Raw genomic sequence first — 20,921 nt, 5'->3', positions numbered from 1 at the left:
AGGATTCTTTTTAATGTCAAAATTTTGGAGGGGGGGAGGGGGTGAAATTCCATTGCTACCTAACTCTATGATACCACTTAGGTGAAGCTGGTCAATGCATGTGGTCATACATTACAAGGGATCCGATCCTCTGTCCTAGATGAGTATTATGTATTTGCGGTTATTTATAAATGATTCAACACTCCCCAGTACAATCTGTACATTTGGATATTGGACCACCTGGACTGGAGTGCAAGTTTGATAAATGAATTTGTTGCGCTAAATACAGATACATGTAAAACCAACAGTAACAGCTGCTGGCACTAAATAGCTGTCATCGCGCGCCGCTGATGACGCATTTCTTAAGACGAAACGTTGGGTGGAGCTAGGGACGTGTGACGCGGGATATAGGTGGTGATGTGGTGGCCATCTTACTGGTTTGAAAAAACGCTGGACGTTCTACATGCTTGTTTGAACAGCACTAAATGTGAGTGGAGCTTTTTTATTCTGAATAAAACTGTTTTATATCGATCTTTGCGCAATGTGCGTTTCTTTTTATCTTTACATCTATGTAGAGGCTGGAGCTTGCCTGCAGTAGGTATTTTATGAGAGTGGAATAATATACTTGCTTTTTACGGTCCTGTATGAGGAAGATTAGCTAATGAGGAAAGTTCAGCTGAACCATATGTGGAGTGAAATAGTCGAAGGGTTCAGGGGACCCCCGTGGACGCTAGAACACCAACAATAAAAGGTGGGCGGGGAGGACTATCACGGTACCTGATAAAGTAGATAAACTTAAGCCAGAGCTATCATATAAGCAAAGTTAACAAAATTTATTGTTGGTGTTCTAGGGTCCACGGGGGTCCCCTGAACACTTCGACTATTCTATGAATTTTAGGATGATGGTACATTTTCAATTTATTTATATTTTCAAATATTAAGAGGTTTAATCTATTTACATATGTGGAGTGGATCGGCTTATGCAGGAAGGATTATTGGTGCCATTATCTAGTGCATTTATGCATGTATACCCTATACATTGACCGTAAGGGTCAGTACTATTGGGTGTTGGTGATGGTCTTACTTTTCCTTCATTCATGAAGACACCTTAAATGAACTTTATGCTGATTGATCAAATGTTTTATATTTTGTTTCAACAAACTTTGTCGATTTTTTTGAGTGCAAGTTTGTTACTGCTAAATTGCAAGCTAATTTAAAAGACCACTGTTTAGGCCAACCATGTATTAAAAAATATTAAAAAAAGCCAATATAACCTTTGAAATATTTAATTATAATAGCTGCATTGAGTCCCCTACACAGCAGACCATAGATGGTGAAGGGGGAGCACTGTTAGGTTCTATGGCACTAACCAGTGTTTCTCATCAGGTGCTGATGGTTCTTTACTGTCCAGTCAGCAACCTAGGGGACGGTAAGTGACCAAGCTGTGCTCCCTATCAAGCAGTGTAGTCGATGTCTTTCATAGGTGGACCGGACCACAAATTTGGTTGAACCAGGGCTTTTCTTCTCAAACAATAGGCACTGGAACTCAACCTAGACCATGCCAAAACCCCTCCCCCCAGGGACACCCTCCAAATCACATCAAATAGTAGGTGTGATCAGATTTCACAAACAGTAGGAGGGTCTTAAAGGGGCATTAAATACCAGGATTGCATTATATACAGTGTGCAGAGTTCAGGGAAGTTACACAGAGTGCAGAGCTGTCACTTGTAAACACATAAACCGGACTTCTGTGTTTACAAGTGATTGTGGTGAGCAGGCACCAATGGGTCTGAGCCAGAGGTGGTGGAACTGAGTTCCACCAAGTTCCACCTGAAAAAAAAGCCCTGGTTGAACAAAATTGCCAAATTGCCAATCTTAATTGTGTATATTTCATCTGTGTGTTTAGCTGTTTGGCTGAAATTCAGCTTTAAGGCAGCTTGATCTATAGCTATGCCTTGCCTCATTTTAGACTGAAAATGTGACCCATGCACAGAAACATCCTGCTGGCCATGCAGTCCATTATCCTGAAAGTCAGTGTAAGACAAGTTGGTGAGATCCTGGTTCCAGGAGCCACTTATCTTGCTTCAATGGATCATTACATTTGGCTCCACTTCTTCATTCCCGTGATAAATGGATCTTGTAAGTGGCACATTAAAGTCATGACTAAGAGACGATAAGTGTATCTTTAGATGACAGAATCATTGCTGCCGATTTCTACATCGCCCTATGCTACGTGGCAGATTTTATGCTTTGTTTAACCTAAGCAACAAACAGGACAAAACTCTCTCATTGTTTTTCTGTCGTCCCCTTCATAGTGTGTTCCGCCACCCAGTAACTTGGAATAAATTACATTTTTATAGCACATGTTTTAGTACAGTTTGCAGGAATAAAATAACCAGATTCCAACTTGGATGGAGCTCAACAAAAAGAGAAAACTGAAAAAGAACCTAAGTAAATTGTGTAAATTAAATGTTCTGGTTGCTGTATTTTCATTCCTCTAGATCAGCTTTTCTCAATCCTTTGTTTCCCACAACAACCCTTAAAATAATGTCCGGGTCTTCTGGAACCCTAGCTAAAACCGAATAATTGCAGGTCAATGGAAAGAATGCTCCTTACATTGGTGATCAGTGGGAAGAATGCTCCTTACATTGATGGCCAGTGGGAAGAATGTTCCTTACATTGGTGATCACCAGTGGGACGAATGTTCCTTACATTGGTGATCAGTGGGAGGAATAATCCTTACATTGGTGATCAGTGGGAAGAATGTTCCTTACATTTGTGATCAGTGGGAAGAATGTTCCTTACATTGGTGATTAGTGAGAAGAATGCTCCTTACATTGGTGATCAGTGAGAAGAATGTTCCTTACATTGGTGATCAGTGAGAAGAATGCTCCTTACATTGGTGATCAGTGAGAAGAATGCTCCTTACATTGGTGATCAGTGAGAAGAATTCTCCTTACATTGGTGATCAGTGAGAAGAATGCTCCTTACATTGGTGATCAGTGAGAAGAATGTTCCTTACATTGGTGATCAGTGGGAAGAATGTCCCTTACATTGGTGATCAGTGAGAAGAATGTTCCTTACATTGGTGATCAGTGGGAAGAATGCTCCTTACATTGGTGATCAGTGGGAAGAATGTTCCTTACATTGGTGATCAGTGAGAAGAATGATCCATACATTGATTATCAGTGGGAAGAATGTTCCTTACACTGGTGATCAGTGGGAAGAATGCTTCTTACATTGGTGATCAGTAGGAAGAATGTCCCTTACATTGGTGATCAGTAGGAAGAATGCTGTTAACATTGGTGGCCAGTGGGAAGGATGCCCCTTTCAGACAGCTAAAAAAGGTCATTGGTGTCAGGCAGCTCTGCCAAGTAGAGTTTAATCCAAAATTATGTAGGCACCAACAAATGGGAGGTCAATCAGCCACAGTTCAAGAAGCCACTATCAGCCTCTGGAGGAACCCTAGGGTTCTTGACAATACCTTAGCAAATGCTGGAGGACCCTGTAATCCTGGTAGGGAACCCCCTAGCAACCTTTGGAGAAACCCTGGTTAAGAAAGGCTGCATTAGATAATATTTGGTATGTTGCGGTACTTTCAAAGACTAGAAAGCTTCTAAAAAGATTTGTCAGGAAAGGGTTAAATCATAAATAGTTATTTTTTTTCTATCCATTAACAGACGTTGGCTCATTGACTATAGAAGGAGAGTCAAGGGCTGTGTGAAGTCAAAACCTTGTTCATAAAGTAGCCAAGATGAGACCAATGAAGGAAATGTTTCTGTAGAACCAAGCAGACAGTTATGACAGCACTTCCTCTGACCAACTTTCCATGAACATTTGATTTCGAATAACGGCTCAGACCTCACACAGTACTAGTCAAACCCTGATTTCAAACAGCCTTTCTTTGAGACCAAATAGAAGGAATTTACTTTCTTTTGTGGAGATATTTTCTTCAAATTTTTAACCCCTTTACCGGAATCCCATCAGGTTTGGGATAATCTGAAAAATTGATATCTGGCCACTTGATCCATCACCTCTCTTTTATAATCAAAGGTTGAGCGTAGTGAACATTTTATTGGTTCTGTCATTTCCAGGTGGTCTTGGTAGAAATGTAGGCAAACCAAATTGAATCCTTGTGTGGTTTGGTCATACCTATACCATATGTGCCGATGGGAAAACTGCAAGGAGGTCTTTTGGCCGGGAATCCCGGGCGTGTGTATGCTCCTCGCAGTTTTTCCTACGGGAGAGAACCAGCTCTTTTTTTTCCCACCGGGAAAACCGGCGGATCTTTGCACAGTGGTTTTGGCAGTTTTCCTATGGGAAAAAAAGCGATGGAGCTTACACACGGCCGGGATTCCCGACCAAAGCTCCATCGCAGTTTTCCTGTTGGGAAAACCGGCCGTGTGTAGGGGGAAAGACTGACCGAGCAGGTTCTCGGCTTTCCCCTCTGGGTTTCCAACGTTATGTGATTGTTGTAAAGAGTTCTTTGCACATTGATATGCCAAAGGTACCCAATTGGGCACAACAGATTGATATAGACAATTCTAGGAACTGTGTGTATGCAAAGGTCAAAATGGTTATCAGATGTTTGATCGGACTGGTTACAAAGGGCTGTCTGTTTACGTGTAGACACTGTGCAACAATCTTTTCTGAAAACGGAAAGTTGGATTAAGGACATGGAGCGGGAGAGATGATTCTTTACACTCTTTCTGTATTGGGGAATAAAAGCAACCCACATTATGAGAATTTTGAAATGCGTGTGGATATTGAAATTGCTAATTAGTTGACTTTAGGAGAACCCATCACTTACCCCAACCTTCTAAATCTAGATCCAAGGGGTACCAGGGCAAAAAACACACATCTACCATCGAAGTCCCACCACCAACATGTAAGCCTCTCTATTGGTCATAAATGCACAGTACATTGTGCAATTTAAGAGCATCTACCTTAAAGCACATTGGGGCGTTGGCAGCCCAATCATTTTAATGGACTGGCTTAACGCAATGCATGTTAACACACAACGTAAAGTAAACACACAATAAAGAAATAAATGGGCCCCCAAGTATTCTAGAGACTTGTCTCCTGTAGTCTTTTTTTCATATTGTTCTGGAGGACAAAGATTCACCTTGTATGACAGGTGCACTTTTAAGACATCAGAATGGATCACACCTTTATAAATTTGCTTCTAAGAAGATTTGTTCTTTGGTCCTAGCTTGTCATTATTTCTCTTGAGTAATTTGTTTACCGTGCTTTTTGCGGTGCTTCATACATGCATGTCCCGGAAACTGATGTACGACTCCCTCGGACTGGTTTAATATGTATAGGCTCGGCAGCATTTAAAATGCTAAAACATTCCATGATTAATGCTATTGAGACTTCACTATCTACCTGTCAATGTATTTTTGCTCTGCCTGGTACAATGCTGTGTGCATAATCATTACCATTAATCAGCCCAGAAAGTTTGACTAAAACGCTCGCCACTTCTCACTTATTGTCCCCAGAAATCCGTGACTAACATAATACCCTCAGAAACTGAGCCCCTTACTGGTTTAAGCCTCCTGGAAACTTTACTGTAAATCAAAGTTTATTAAGCAGTGACAGACAGGCTCTGTTCCTCTGATTAAGACGACCGTGCGAACGTGCGAGCTGCCTCTTCTTCTTTTTTTTTTTTCCAATGCCCTTTAAGTTTTGAAAGGGAACACATGTTTAATTGTCCTCCAGGGAGGAACTGGTGGTTTTATCTCATTATAAATAAAGTGAAACGCAAAGCGGCACCTGATGTGGTGCAGCAGCGTCAACGTTGCCTATTCAGAACATTCTGAAGGGCACCTCTGCTGGAAAGCCTTCACCCCCCCCTCTCTATAACGCATGAGTGCTTGCCAGTTTGACCAGAAGGTCAGGGGTTTGACGCGTGTCTTGGAAAGAGAAAGTTTTAGGTTTTCTCCCACCCTGAGCAGCTTGACATTGCCATCTTTGCTCAGCAAATGAGAAGAAACACCTGTCTGCCTTCTGCTTTGTAAACGCTACAAATGTCTTTTCCCTAGAGGTTGGCCTGCACTCCCCTGCTGGATCAAGCTCTGGAGTGCAGTATTCAATTTTGGTTGATAGATTTGGAAAGATCCAACCGGTCAGACCTTGACAACTGCTCCCCACCTCAGTGGCATTTTATCTTTAAGGCTGGGTTCACACCATTGCAAATTGGAATGCGAGTTCCCTGCATCCAATTTGCAATAGCAGGAGAATTTGATCGGGTCTCTATGGATGCAAATTTGCACAGGAGCCCTGTGTGTCTTCTGATCAGTTTCAGGTCCGAATTCAGCCAAAAACTGGGGCTGAAATCGGACCTCAAACGGTGAACCAGGACACACCAGAACCCTGCTGGGAGCCGCATGCGGCAATGGTGTGAACACAGCCTCAAGGTAACTTGACTGTTATGATCATCAACTTGCGCTTAAATGATCAAGTTAAATGAGAACCGCCAACCGTTTTTCTTGCAGCACTGCTTAGGAAGTAGGGGTGAGTGAAATTGAATAAAAAATTTCCCCAAATTTTACCATTTTGGTTAAATAAATTGGAGTCAATATCGTAAAAGATTTTTTTGCTAGAGGTTGGCCTGCACACCCCTGCTGGAGCAACCTCTGAAGTGCAGTATTCAAGTGTGGTTGATAATTTTGGCCAGATCTGACCGGCCAGACCTCCACGCAAGAAGTTCCACGCTTCATCTCTGTGCGACGTTTGATCTTCAAATCTGACCTGCCAGTTAAATCATCAACTTGTGTTTAAAGGGTCGAATTTGACACTTGTCAACCTTATTCTTGTAGGATTGCTGTAGCAAGTAGGGATGAGATTCAATTACACATTGCCCAAAATGGTTTAATTATGGTGAAATAAATTATAGTCAGCTTTTCAGGGTACAATTGATACTTAATGGCTCCTAAAGGTTACCAAAGCTCCTATCAACTATCCTGGACCTGTTCTTGTGCCAAAAAATTGGCCATCGTTAGCTTCATTACTTTAAAGTAGGTCTGAACCAACAAAAAATGTAAAATATGTTCTGTTATAGAGAACATCAATTGTGCCTAAGCAGTAGCCTGAAAGATTTGCCCTTTGTCTTGGATTTCTCCTAAAAATAGCAGCTCAGTTCCTGGTATGTGAGAGTGGCTAGGCACTCCTGTACCTACAACCACATAGCTGTGTGTCTGCAGTATGAGATCTTAGGCACTGCTCTCAGTGGCTGCTAGATTCAATAGATTTGGAGTAATGCCGCGTACACACAATTCCGACCGTGTGTATGCTCCATCGTACATTTGCTGTCGGAATTTCCGACAACAAAAATTTGAGAGCTGGTTCTCAAATTTTCCGATAACAAAAGTTCTTGTCGGAAATTCCAATCGTCTGTATGCAATTTCCGACGCACAAAAATCCTACGCATGCTCGGAATCAATTCAACGTATGCTCAGAATCATCGAACTTCATTTTCCTTGTCTCGTTGTAGTGTTGTACGTGACCGCGTTCTTGACGTTTGGAATTTCCGACAACATTTGTGTGACCGGGTGTATGCAACACAAATCCACGGTTGTGTTGTCGGAATTTCCGAACGAGTTGGTTATGGTCTGAAACCAGGAAGCAAAGTCCTGCTTCTACCAAGATGGCCACCCCAGTTGGTGATTGGGCAAAGATCAGCTGCATTGAGAACGCAGGTAATACTGCTGAAAGTAGTCTTCTTTTTGGGATTCAGCTTCTAAAGTTCAGTTCCTCTTTAATTTTTTTTTCTCCAAGAAAGTTAAAAAATAGCAGAGAAAAACATATTTTAAAATGTATAATTTAAAGGAACACAAAGAATTATGACATAAAATAGGGTTTTAATGGTTAATTTTCTACCTTTCTTGGTCATTTTCAACCTTTCTTGACATGTACCTTTAAGGCTAGCAGGTGTAATGGAACCCAAAGATGGCCAAGGGAACAAACAATAGGAACATCCACATTGCCGTTGGATGGTAACAGTCATTTATAGGGCATTACTAAGCTTTTTTTTTTTTTTATTAGAAAATTAATTAAACCTGCAGCACCCTGTAAAATAACAACTTAAAACTCATCTTTTAATCAGAGTGTGTTCTAAATCCTCTCTTGCAAATCTCCAGGGGGCACTGCATTTGAACAACTCTAAGTGTGTTGGATAGTGTGTCCCACAATGGGCACCACGGTCTCTTTCACTGACCTCTATGCTTCTACAGGTCACGACAGTGATGTAGGGGTCAGCAGGAGGACCATAGAAACATAGAAGTGTGAAGACAGGAAAAGACCAAGTGGTCCACCGAGTTTTCCTCTTTATTCAATGCTGTTTGTGGCGGGGGCACTCCAACCAACACACCTAGAAGTGTCAAAAAGTGGGAAGATTAAACACACTGCAACTGGAAAAGGGAGTGTAAGGGCCCAGCCACACCAGAACATGCATTATAACTAGTGGTGTATTTAGGTTTTGTGCTGCCCTAGGCCTGACCACACTTGTGTAACCCCTAATTTAAATATGGCACACCCTTTTCCGTCAATGACACACCCCTTCCTGTTTCAGACTCAACACGTCATCTGTAAACCACACCGTTCCTCTTTAGACTCCACCTTTTCCTCTAAGAGCTCCACATACAGTCTATTGGAATGCAAAATCTGCATGAAGCACAGGTAAATGCGGGTTAGAAGGAGGTCAAGTGCACCTGTCAATAGATTCTGAATGATCACTGAAACATCTCAAACTGATGTCAGAACAAATGCCAGTGCCAGTGCTAAGTAATAACAAAAGGCACTTCCAGTGGTAGAAGTGTTCATATTTACCTGTAAAAATACCCCTAAATGACATCACATTGGGCCAGCAGATAGGACTGGGCTAAATCCATATTTGTGGATTATTGGACATACAATGCTGATCTGACCACACAGGTACCACTCTTGCCTGTCGGTGCCACTTATCCCAGGAGGAACACTGGGGATGGGGACCTGCCCAACTAATGTTCCGTTTGATGGCGGTCATGTAAAATTCAGAAACCAGTTTCATAGTCAAAGAATTAGGACTCAATCAGACCAAAAATAACCCCAAAATATATTTTTGCTGCCCCCCTGCAAAGTTTCCGCCCTAGGCCTGGGCCTTGTCGGCCTAGGCCAAGATACAGCATTTATTATAACATGCATCAAACCCCTAATTATATCATGTTGCACCCACATACACATTGTGAGTGAGTGAATTACTTATATAGCGCTACAAATGCGAACTGAATCGCCTCAAGGCGCTTGTGCTGCAACCCTCATGCATTAAACTGCAGCTCAATGCACATAATTTTAAAACCAAAAAAGTACATCTGGTTTGAATTATTTAAGTACAGTAAGGTGGTATGTGGGTAAGTGGCATAACAGCCGGTACTTGGGCAATACCCCAGGCAAGTATAGGCCAGGAGCTCAGGCGCAGCATCAGCGTAGGGCCTACATGATGGGGTTTGATCAGAGAGGCTATAGTAAGGTAGGGGTTAAAAAAAAAGTTTAGTTAATAGAAGGGATAATTATTAAGTATTACCTCATTGGAGGATATTAGGGTGGGGCAGGGTGTGGACAGGGTGGTCCTAAGGGGTTCCTAGGTTGGAGGCGACCCTCTAGTATCAGTTGGGCAGGACGGCACCTAATTTTTCTGCTCAATGCACGGAAATGTGCTGCAATAAGATTCATTTTTATGAACATTTAAAAAAAAAAAAATTCCATAGACGAGGACTGTTCTAAAATTCCATTGATAATGTGATATAAGATAAGATAAGATGCAAACAGTTCTTTAAAATAAAAAAATGAAAAGTCCAATGTCTATGGACTGCCTAATTGCCCCTTCCCGATACAACAGCTGATTAAAAGCTGAGACGGCGGCTTGTGGGTTTTCAGCATCGGTTCATCCATGAAGTCCTCCTTGCCTCATCCATTTATCTATAGGAGCGCAGTCTACTTACTGTTCATTAAACGTCTCCCTGCAACTTTTGATTTATCTTCGACACCTATTATTTCCCAGATCCCAAAGGACGCCATTTCTAGACGCTCAACAAAGCCACCTCATTGCAAATTCAATTTATCCTATTTTTTTTTTTTCCTCTTCGCCTTTTCTTTTCGTTGACAATCCCTGTCTATCTGACGTGCTGTTGAAAGATCAATTTAATTTAAGTACAACTGTAAAGATGAATAAGTGGGAAATACCCGTGCAGCAGCAAAACGAATAAATTATGAAGGGCAAATGATGACAAGGATGGGGGTCTCCGGAGACAGTAATATGATAACAGAGGCTCCGTATGAATGTATGATGGATGTACTTATTACAAGGTACGGAGGATAATAATTCCTTGCTACAATTTTACAAGTTGTTGTGCTGTGTAACGTACATTCGCCCATAGGAGAGCGACAGTGTAATCTGGCGTGGTTGCGGCGTAATAATGCAGCTATTACATGGTTTATGTTGGCAATATCGCCCGTGCTTCCTAATTAAATTTTGTATCGTTTTACAGCGGGTCACCACCTGGTGCCTTTCATAAATATGGTTGGAATTTATTTCGTGTTGTCATGCTGTAATACATGCGTTTGCCTGTTTATCAGTGAGACGGCCGCGCAGGGTGCATTTGTATTGTGGAAGCTGAAGAGGAACTCTGATGAGCAAAATTTGTACACCATAGGGACACGCATATGAGAGTACCTGACCAGCATACCCACATGAGCTTGTAGGACGTTCCATTCCTAAACCATGAGCATTAATATGAAGTTGCCTCCCCTCTTGTAACTATTATGCCACGTACACACGATCGGTCAAACCGATGAGAACGGTGGATGGGTTTTCCGACGGAATTCCGCTCAAGCTTGGCTTGCATACACACGGTCACACAAAAGTTCTCCGCCAAGAACGCGATGTGACGTACAACACTACGACGAGCCATAAAAATTAAGTTCATTGCTTCCGAGCATGCGTCAAATTGTTTGTGAGCATGCGTCGGAATTTTGCACGTCGAAATTGCTACCGACGATCAGATTTTCCGATAGGAATTTTTTCCATCTGAAAATTTAAGAACCAGCTCACAATCTTTTGTTGGCGGAAACTCCGACAGCAAAAGTCCGATGGAGCCAACACGCGGTCTGAATTTCCGTCCAAAAGCTCACATGGGACTTTTCTTGTCGGAATTTCTGATCGTGTGTACGCGTCATTACTTTCTTTTTTCGGTGGATACCTCAAATCTATAGTAACTGCACACCATAAAGTATGGCGCTCATCTAAGCCCCTCTTTCTACACCAGAAAGTTGAGATGCACGTGCAGGTGTTGGGTACGCCAAATGCATAAACATTTTTGAAAGCTTTTTTTTTTTTAGATCAAACCCATGAAATACATATTTCATTGCAAATTAAAAACTGGCATTAGACTTGGGATTTGTATCTTGCGAATCCTATCCAAGCCAGGAATCAGCAAGCAGAAAATATTAGCGGCGTGCCATTGCCATGCACATTCCTCCAGATTGGGACAAGCTCCATGGCTGCTTTTGAAAGTATATATTTTTTTTTACATAGGAAAATATACGACTTGTCGCTCTCATTCATCTTCTCTGATTCTTCAGATAGCAGGCTGGTTCTTTTGCCTTTCTTCGGCTCAGTGAACCCACACATATCTCCGGCATGCATGAGTGTCTCTGTTCTTTGGAAAGGGAGGAGGCGATTGTAAATTTTCAAGCTGTTATAAAAGGAAGCAGGTGTGTATAAAGATTTAGAGATACATTTGTACTGGTGGCATGGTAAGATGAGACCTATAGTGCTACAGCTATAGGGCCAGCATGCTGCCTTCACCATCTATGGGCTGTCAACTACAGAATGCTTAAATACCTAAAAGGGTATGTTTACCCTAATAATTAACTTCTTGTATTTGCTCCCTTTTGGCCTGTTAAATATAATATTAAAGAGGTAGTAAACTTTCACATTATGAAGACTTAGGGCCAGATTCTCAAAGGGCTTACGACGGCGCAACGCCATTTGCGCCGTCGTAAGTCCTAATCTGGCCCGGCGTATCTATGCGACTGATTCTTAGTTACGCATAGATATCCATTAGATCTGACAGGTGTAAGGCTCTTACGCTGTCAGATCTTAGATGCAATTTTTTTCCCGCCGCTAAGCGTCGTTTTCCCCGTCGTCTATGCAAATTAGCTATTTACGCGAGATTCCCAAACGTACGCGTGGTCGACGCAGTGAATTTACGACGTTTCCGTAGCATTTGCGACGCGTAAAGTTGCCCCTGCTATATGAGGGGCAACCAATGTTAAGTATGGCCGTCGTTCCCGCGTCGAAATTTAAAAATGTACGTTGTTTGCGTAAGTCGTCCGTGAATGGCGCTGGACGCCATTTACGTTAACGTCGAAACCAGTGACGTCCTTGCGACATTATTTAGCGCAATGCACGTCGGGAAATTTTATGGACGGCTCATGCGCAGTACGATCGGCGCGGGAACGCGCCTAATTTAAATGAACCACGCCCCCAACCTGGATCATTTGAATTAGGCGTGCTTGCGCTAGAGGATTTACGCTACGCCGCCACAAGTTTACAGGCAAGTGCTTTGTGAATCAAGCACTTGCCCGTAAAACTTGCGGCCGCGTAGCGTAAACGAGATACGTTACGCCCGCATAGTTTTACGCCAGTATACGAGAATCTGGCCCTTACTGTATATACTCGAGTGTAAGACGCTCCCCCCTGCTTATACTCCAGTCTATGTCCATCTGCATACATGATCAGCCCGTGCCATGCTCAGACAGCAGTCGACCGGTGTAAAAAAGCCGCGCCTCCTCCTCGTCCGTTATAGGCGGAACACTCAGTTTCCCAAGCAGTGAGTCAGTGTTCATTGTTCCGCCTATCATGGACATCCTCTCATCCTCGTCCCACAGACAAGGATGAGAGGATGTCCATGATAGGAGGAACACTGAACACTAACTCACTGCTGGGAAACTGAGTGTTCCACCTATCAAGGACGAGGACGAGAAGGAGGCGCGGCTTTTGTACACTGGATTGATGGCTGCCGTCTGACTGCATGACACGGGCTGATCATGTATGCAGATTGGCACAGTGAGGCTGCAATGGGCACAGCGAGACATGCAATGAGCACAGTGAGGATTGGTTCCAGTATTTGTCCCCCTACCCCCCCCCACTGCCATGCCAATCACCTTTCCTACCTATATCCGATTCACCCAGCTCTCTGTGCTCCCCTGCTGGCCTGGGCCCCATACAGGAGGACTGGAGGTACACCTTTTACATGACCCTGGTTATAAAGATGAGGAAAAGAGGCGTCTGTAGTCCTAATAAACTTACTGCCATAGGGTGGGCTTTGTCACTCTGAGACTGGAAGGGCAGAGGCGGCTCTAGGCTTTGTGAGGCCTTAGGCAAAACTTAACATGGGGCACCACTCACGCCCATGATGGGAAAAATAATTCAAGGACAAGAGCCTCTTCCCCACAACCCTGGCCGGTGGTTGTGGGGGTCTGCGGGCAGGGGGCTTATCGGAATCTGGAAGCCCCCTTTAACAAGGCGGCCCCCAGATCCTGCTCTTTAATAACTAAGGGGCGGAGGCCACCCTTGTGGCGACATTGACTGAGGGCATGCTGACGTCACAAGGGGTGGAGTCACCGATATTCACTGGTTGTTAGGGACACTGGCGGCCCCCGCTCCTGAGTCAGGGCTCATAACGCTGCCTGAGCACAGCAGCGTTAAGGTCCCTTGACCCTCAAAACTGGGGTAATACATTGGGCAAGTTAGGCGGCTGAGAGGCCCCTGTGAGTGCGAAGGCCTTAGGCGACCGCCTATTTTGCCTAATTAAAGAGCCGCTTCTGTGAAAGGGTGCTACCAGCTGCGTCATCGGGTAAGAATAAAGGAAAAAGAAAAACATAAAAGATTAATGCAATCACTTTATCTAGGTGCTGCTGATTAAATCTAAACCACATAAAGACAATTGGCCAGATTCAAGTAGAGCGCCGCATCTTTAAGGCGGCGTAGCGTATCGTATTTATGCTACGCCGCCTTAAGTCAGAGAGGCAAGTACTGTATTCACAAAGTACTTGCCTCCTAACTTACGGCGGCGTAGCGTAAATGTGGCCGGCGTAAGCGCGCCTAATTCAAATGAGGATGGGGGGCGTGTTTTATGTCAATTACTCATGACCCGACGTGATTGACATTTTTTACGAACTGCGCATGCGCCGTCCGTGTACATATCCCAGTGTGGGATATTGGTTTCGTTGTGAACGTAAATTACGTCCAGCCCTATTCACGGACGACTTACGCAAACTACGTAAAATTTTTACATTTTGACGCGGGAACGACGGCCATACTTAACATTGACTACGCCTCCTAGGGGGCAGCTTTATCTTTACGCGGCGTATCTCTTACGGAAGCGGCGTATCTTTACTGCGACGGGCGCACGTACATTCGTGAATCGGTGTATCTAGTCATTAACATATTCTACCACGAACTCAACGGAAGCGCCACCTAGCGGCCAGCCTAAAAATTACACTTTAAGATACGACAGCGTAGGAGACTTACGCCGCTCGTATCTAGCCTAATTTAAGCGTAACTCTCTATGAATTCGGCTAAATAAAAAAATAAAAAAAGATTATGCAGGTGTGTATTCCTTTTTTATTTATTTTTTTGATCGGTGATTTGGTAGACGAGAATTTTATAGCTTTCCAAGGCTAGCAGAAATTTTCCATACTTGTATGTTCTGAACTTGACCTGTGATGTTCTGTTGGCCGGTTGTATGTAGAAAAACCCAAGGACATCGCTTCAAGTTACAAGTAACTAAGATGATCAAAGGACCTCTCTCATTAAAAGAAAAGAGAAGGTTGACTCCAGGGCGACTTCTATGATCCTCGCCCCTTGGAGAAATGTAAGGTCCTTCTTCTTCTTCTCATTATACACGGCACAAAAACACAGGTGAGGATAGAAATGTAGCTTGATAGTAAGAGGAAGAAAAAAAGTAATAAAAAAAGATAATGAAAATGAAAGGCAAAACACATACCTTTCAAACAATACATCAGTGTAGCGCAAATATTTGCCATTTTCCGCATGGATTAATACAAAAATCTATTAATGCGGTAATATAAAACAAATATCGGTGCAAGAATGTGCCCATAAAATTCTTAAGCGCCTTGAGAGGCGTGAAAGCCATTTAAACCACCTATTCCGAGCAATTAGATACATTTTCACAACAAACATTTGGCACAAAGGGAGATCGGTTATACCACGGCGAAAGTGGCGGCGCGTCGTAGAATGACATTACAACTTAATGGAGTTTTCGTTACTAATTTGTACTACAGGAAAGAATGATGCACCACAGTTTAGCACCCGGAGAAAAAAAAGCTGGGTTTCTTTTAATTGCTTACAATATCTTTTAATGGATCAGTATAGCGTTTTTCATATACCCACTGTATAAATTGTCCGTTGGAAACGTATTCTCTAGGTTTATTAAATTCACGTGAAGCTGGGAGGTTTTTAAAAGGCCAATGTACGTTGGGAAGAGACAGGAGATAGCGGAGTAAAAAATAAATAAATAAATGATTTTAAAGAAAAGTAACCAAATAAAATGTCTCTTTTACAAAAGTTTTATTGTTTTTACATCAAAAAATTATTACAGAGATGAAGTTCAGTAACAAACATAATGCCGCGTACACACGACCATTTTTCGGGTTCTAAAAAATCACGTTTTTAAAGTGTCTAGAAAAAACAAAGGGCCAGGTTCAGAGATATCTGCGGCGGCGTAACGTATCACATTTACGTTACACCGCCTCAAGTTTTACGGGCAAGTGCTTGATTCACAAAGCACCTGCCTGTAAAGTTGCGGCGGCGTAGCGTAAATCCCTCTGACACAAGCCCGCCTAATTCAAATGGGGCGTGGATCATTTAAATTAGGCGCGTTCCCGCGCCGAACGTACAGCGCATGCTACTTTCGGAAAATCGTGACGCGATAGATGCGACCGTCGGAAGCCTGTCGGAAGACTGTCAATCAAGAAGGAACGCCCAGTCCCGAAGACCCATACCCGGAAGCGGCGGAGAAGATGTATCTCTAAAATGGTAAGTATGGCTTTGATTTAAAAAAAAACACCAGATTCCCCTTGACAAAATGAGCCTCAATCTAGTCTTAAAAAGTGTCATTTCCAGGTGAACCTCCACTTTAAAGTATGGGTGCAGTGAGGTTATATATGTGCATGCATGGTTTTCCACCGGGTACTCTGGTTTCCTTACAAAATCCAAAAACATTCTTGATTTTCTGACTTTTTACCGCCGGGAAAACCAATCATGTGTACAAGGCATTAGTCTCTTTTACAATATTAAATCATTTATATTTCTTGCCTATCCATACATTGCCTTTCCAAACCTCAACAGGAAACTCTGGCCCGGATTCACGTAGAATGGCGCATCTTTGTGCGGGCGTAACGAATCCTATTTACGTTATGCCTCCGCAACTTTTACAGGCAAGTGTCGTATTCTCAAACGAAAGTTGCGGCGGCGTAGCGTAAATAGTCCGCGTAAGCCCACCTAATTCAAATGTGGTAGATGTGGGCGTGTGTTATGTAAATGTTATGTGACCCCACGTAAATGACGCTTTTTACGAACGGCGCATGCGCCGTCCGTGAAAGTATCTCAGTGCGCATGCTCCAAATTAACCCGCAAGAAGCCAATGCTTTCGACGTGAATGTAAATGACGCCCAGCCCTATTCGCGAACGACTTACGCAAACGATGTAAAATTTTCAAAATTCGATGCGGGAACGACGTACATACTTAACATTCGTACGCCGCATGTACGCCTCATATAGCAGGGGTAACTTTACGCCGGAAAAAGCATAACGTAAACGGCGTATCTGTACTGCGTCGGCCGGGCGTACGTTCATGAATTCACGTATCTAGCTGATTTACATATTTCTAGGTGTAAATCAGCGTACACGCCCCTAGTGGCCAGCGTAAATATGCAGTTAAGATACGACGGCGTAAGAGACTTACGCCGGTCGGATCTAATACAAATCTATGCGTAACTGATTCTAAGAATCAGGTGCATAGATACGACGGCTCGGACTCAAAGTTACGACAGCGTATCTGGAGATATGCCGGCGTAACTCGTACGAGAATCCGGGCCTCTGTTGTTACAACCAACCATTGTGGTTCAACATACCCTAATGCCGCGTACACACGACCATTTTTCGGGTTCTAAAAAATTACGTTTTTTTTTTAAATGTCATTAAAAACTATCGTGCGTGGGCTCCAGAGCATTTTTCACAATCTAAAAAATGGGCATTAAAAATTTCGAACATGCTCTATTTTTTTCACAACGTTTTTAACGTTGTTGTTTTTAAAGGAACCTATTTAGAAAATAAAAGACGAACCTTTACAACCCCTTTAATGAAAACAATGCACTCCCTGTGCAGTTGCTAAAATAGCAAGGAAAGGAAAATGTTCAGTAGCAACATGGCCTGGTGCTCTGTCATTGCGTCTACAGGTCTGGGCATGTTTCAGCCTGCAGTGTGGCGTGCCTTTAACCACTTCCAGACCTGCGCACGACGATGTACGTCCTATTTTTAAAGACGGATATCTCGGTAACGGCAGCAGCTGCTGTCACAACCGAGGTATCCATCTTTAGTGTGCGCGGTCTGGAATCCGATAATGGCGGTCTCCGCGGCGGATTCACCACGAGATCGCCGTTATCGGTGGCGGGAGAGGGCCCCCCCCTCCCGCCGCTCACCCGCGCCCTCCGCCGCTTACCGGAGCCGTCGGTAGCGGCGGAGGCGATCGGGTGCTGTCGGCTGGTGAGCGGGGACGAGACTGAAGGAAAAATCTCCTTCGCCCGTCCCCATAGCTCGGCTGGGCGGAAGTGACGTCAAAACGTCAGTCCCGCCCAGCCTCTTAAAGAGACAAATTTTTTTTTTGGTCATTTGAAAAAATGACATTTTTTATTTTTTTTCTATTTTTTGCATTTAAGCCCAAATATGAGATCTGAGGTCTTTTTGACCCCAGATCTCATATTTAAGAGGACCTGTCATGCTTTTTTCTATTACAAGGGATGTTTACATTCCTTGTAATAGGAATAAAAGTGATTTTTTTTTTTTTTTTTTTTTTCAGTGTTAAAAATTCTAAAATAAATAAAAATAAATGCGAAAAGCAAAAAAAAATTTTTTTAAAGCGCCCCGTCCCGACGAGCTCGCGCGTAGAAGCGAACGCATACGCGAGTAGCGCCGACATCTGAAAACGGTATTCAAACCACACAAGTGAGGTATCGCCGCGATCGTTAGAGCGAGAGCAATAATTTTAGCCTTAGGCCTACTCTGTAACTCAAAAAATGCAACCTGTAGAATTTTTTAAACGTCGCCTATAAAGATTTTTAAGGGTAAAAGTTTGACGCCATGCCACGAGCGGGCGCAATTTTAAGCGTGACATGTTGGGCATCATTTTACTCGGCGTAACATTATCTTTCAAAATATATAAAACAATTGGGCCAAATTTATTGTTGTCTTATTTTTTAATTCAAAAAAGTGAATTTTTTCCAAAAAAAGTGCGCTTGTAAGACCGCTGCGCAAATACGGTGTGACAAAAAGTATTGGAATGACCACTATTTTATTCTCTAGGGTGTTAGAAAAAAAAATATATAATGTTTGGGGGTTTTAAGTAATTTTCTAGCAGAAAAAAATGTTTTAGTCTTGCAAACACCGAATCTGAAAAACACCTAAGGTCTGGAAGTGGTTAAGCCAAGGCGAATACTGCTGTATAAAGTCACCGAGAGCTTTCACAATGTAATTTTAGGTAACGGTATAAATTGCAGGCGACGTTTTTTTAATTTATTTCCACATTTTGCAACCTCTGAACCTTATCGCTTGAGACTTCTTTATCATTTTGCCTCCTATGTACACAGCTGTTCCTGAGTCCTATTTTTTTTTATTATTTACACCTCTTAGAAACGTGAGCACAGTTCCTGCCTTACAAGATTTTCTGCTCTGTAAATAGATAAAAGAAAATAACACATTGATGTTTTATGCTCGCTGTTGGCGTCCCTGTTTCTCGCAATCTTTCTTCATTCTGATCCGCCGAGACCGTCTTCTGTTGAGTCCCCGTTGGACGCCCCATACCTAAACTCCACGCGTTTCCAGCCTTTTCTGAAATAAGTCCATTAGGACTTCATATTCTACTTTCCCCCCTAGACTCCTCTCGCGTGGCCTTTATTGTGTTTTCGCACAATAAGTGAAGCCCATTAGAGGAATATAATCAAGTCTGCATGATGATGACCACCTTGGTCGCCTCCCGAAATCCACTACTCAAGCCTATTAATCATATTTTTCCATCCACCGCTGAAAAAAGGGAAATGAAATTAGATAGAATAAACACAGTCATTTTGTCCAATTTAAAGCATGTTATTTAACGGGCTGCGGTTGGGAAAAAGGCATTTTTGAATTATTGTGTGTCGCTGCAGGAAGGTGTCTGAGGCTTATGGCCAATTTACAGCTGACAAAAAAATAAAAAAGAAGGGTAATAATGGAAAGTCGCAGGGATTACCTGCGGCATAATGGTGCAACAGCTCTTGCTGGAAGTACTAGAGATGTTGACAGTATGGTGAGGATACTGAATGCCTGCCATATCCTATAATAGGCTTACTGGCAGGAAGTAGAAAATATTGAACCTAATTTCTGGCACTGATATTTTATTACAGGTGTTTTTTTTATTTATTTGTATTTTATTGCATTTTTTTATTATTTCTGTGGGAAAAGACTGTCAACAGTTACTTGATTACTACTATAATTTTTTTTTTTTTTTTTTTTAGGGTCTATCTTAATTTTTAAACTAAATAGGATATATTTGAATTTTTAAACTGAATATATACTGTGTGTATGCATGTATATACAGTGTATATGTATGTATATATATATATATATATATATATATATATATATATATATATATATATATATATATATAGATATCTATATATATATATATATATAGGGCAGAGTGAGCAGCAGGCGGCAGCTTGTCCTGGCGGCGGCGCGGGCTCTCTGATGAAAAGAGATCACACACTTCCTGTCTGCTCCATCTGCGCTGCGGTCAATAGTGAGCTTCACGGCGGCGTTTTGGGGTGCCTTATTATCGGGATGCCTTATGTTTGGGGGAGGCCCTATTATCGTGGAGGTCTTATTTTCGGGGTGATGCCTTATATTTCAGCGAAAGAAAAAACTGTAGGTACAGTAGGTCTTATTTTCAGGGGATACGATCAGAAAGTGCGTTTGGGTTTATATGATGTTACCTTACAGCAGTAAGGTAAGGGGACATCTTCACTCACTCTAAATAGATCACTGGAAATTCATCCTTTCTGCACGTTGTATTTTGGGAACCACACCAGCACTTTTATTTTATTTATTTTTTGGACTCCTGATTATTTATTTATTTTTTCCTTTTTTGTTATGCCCATAGGCTTTGCTGCATGGACTTTTTAGCTTAGCCTATCTCAGCCACTTGTGTGTTGTGTTATGCACGTTGTACATCTTAATTTGCAGTAGTATATTATTTTATTTTATTACTGTATTTCACTTTATTATGAAGATACTATGAAGATATACTTAATTAGCACTGATGTTTAGAATTGATACACCTCTGTCAGCTAGTTCACTGTAATACTTTTGATGCCACATGTTTTTGACTGGACTGTTATAACCAATAGACAGACTATCTTTACATATTTACTTCCTCCACACGCCTTTCCCATCTCCTATTTTATAGCGCAGCACTACCTTCTTTCACACTTCCCTGACTATACCTTATCCCAGATAAAGTCACGTGACAGTGACGTAACGTGTAGGACACAGGCACACGGACACCGGAACTGACGTTTAGGTTCTGAGCTCGCTGCTCGTTTTTACGCTTGTGCACGATTTT

General features: G+C 42.4%; 1 protein-coding gene across 30 annotated transcripts in view; it reads left to right on the top strand.

The window, feature by feature from the left end:
- CELF4 (CUGBP Elav-like family member 4) overlaps positions 1–20,921 on the top strand; it is a 1,399,301-nt gene that overhangs the window by 316,145 nt on the left and 1,062,235 nt on the right. The gene's annotated exons all lie outside the window — the stretch shown is intronic.

This window comes from Rana temporaria, chromosome 1, assembly GCF_905171775.1.
Source record: "Rana temporaria chromosome 1, aRanTem1.1, whole genome shotgun sequence".
Lineage (NCBI taxonomy): Eukaryota > Metazoa > Chordata > Amphibia > Anura > Ranidae > Rana > Rana temporaria.
The sequence above is the reverse complement of the archived record's forward strand: the minus strand, read 5'-3'. Positions and strand labels throughout refer to the sequence as shown.